Source organism: Arachis ipaensis, chromosome B05 (assembly GCF_000816755.2).
Source record: "Arachis ipaensis cultivar K30076 chromosome B05, Araip1.1, whole genome shotgun sequence".
NCBI lineage: Eukaryota > Viridiplantae > Streptophyta > Magnoliopsida > Fabales > Fabaceae > Arachis > Arachis ipaensis.
In genome coordinates, this window is record NC_029789.2 from 10,378,008 (window position 1) to 10,379,694 (window position 1,687).

A 1,687-nucleotide genomic window follows, 5' to 3' on the forward strand; every position below is an offset into this window, starting at 1 on the left:
AAATTTTGTTAACACAAATTTATTTTTTATTAAAATTAAGTTTGTAAAATTAATTTTATATAATTATTTTTTTTTTTGGTAAAGGGTAATCTAAGCACGCACGAAGTGATAAATAACGTGGGTGGTGAGGTTTGCATGCCTGCGTTATTTATATACGAGAAGATTATTAATATCCTCTTCATTTATGATTGTGTGTCCGACAATCAAACTTATACATGTATGAATTGAACAAGCTAAGATTGGTTTCCCATCTAGTGTATTTGGTCAATTACTAGTTACTACCAACTACTAATAACTAACAAGCTGGTAAGAACTAGAACGAGATAATGCTATATAGTAGTTAAATAAATCCGTACACAGTAACGTCATGGCATGCGCACTTGTCGTTTCCCTGCAAAAGGAATATAAATGTCACAGCAAAACTATATACTATTTCTCTTTTTTCCTTTTTCTCCTATCTTTGGTGATATATAACTAAACTCACACGTGGGTTCTCCCCATTTCTTTAGTCTGCCATGCACATCATTTATAGTTTCCTTTTTCTTGGTTTGGTTGTTTGACTCTTCATCTAATTAATAGCTGGCCCCCTTTGGTCACAACTATACATTGCATGCGTGTTGACTGGGGAACTAATCGGCAACCACTCAAATCCAACGGTACAGAAAAGGATATGCATATATTTTTTAATTTGCTTGATATTGTTCAATATGAAATCGGAAATTATTTATTTTTAATATTAAAATAAAGATGATATTTTATTTGAATATTAACTTTTAAAGTGTGTATTATAAAAATGATTTAATACGTTTTCTGCATATTGGCTAGAATGTTGCTACATGGACAATATATTCTTCATATATTGATTTTCTACCTACAAAATTTATTCATTTATAATTATATCAAATAATCTCATTTTTAACAAAAACACTAATATTTTTTTATATATAAAAAAATAGCCATATAAAACACATTGAACATTTTTAAGAAAGAAAAGCATAGTAACATACAATGTAATAGTACTACTAGGACTTCTCTTTTCTTATTTGTTATTATATTAAAGATAAGAGAACATGGTTTTATTAGATTAGATTATATTCCAAGTATTGGAATCTTGCTACATAGGTAATTAAGAGACCATGACGACTCACGAACATTAATGTGTAAAACTAAGCCATTTTTATTTATGTCAAGTATTCCCGACTTTAATTTAAAGCTAACTACGTAACATCCATGGAACGTGTGTAAGGATACTTACAAAATCTTTTATACATATATCTGTCAAAAAACGTTTTTTCTTTTAATAGTATGAAGCTTAACTGCAGCTTACTATGCAAGTTGATAATTAACTCAAAAGAAAGAAAGAAAAAAAAAGGGCCAAATCGTGCGTGCATGTTTATATAAAAGATTAAGTGAATAACTAAATTTTATTCTTAAACAATGTGAAACTAACAATATTATATTGCAACTTCCCCGTAAGATAATAATCATAATTAGAATACACGTTTGCATGTTGACCATCGATGCAAAATTTTTTTAAATAAAAAATAAATGAGTACACCAAATAATCATACAAGATATCACGATGACACGATCACACTCATGCTATCTAAATTTTATCTGAAAGTTGAAAGAGATACTAATAAATAAAAGGCCATTGTTCAATGTTTTGTGTAGAAATTTTTTATGT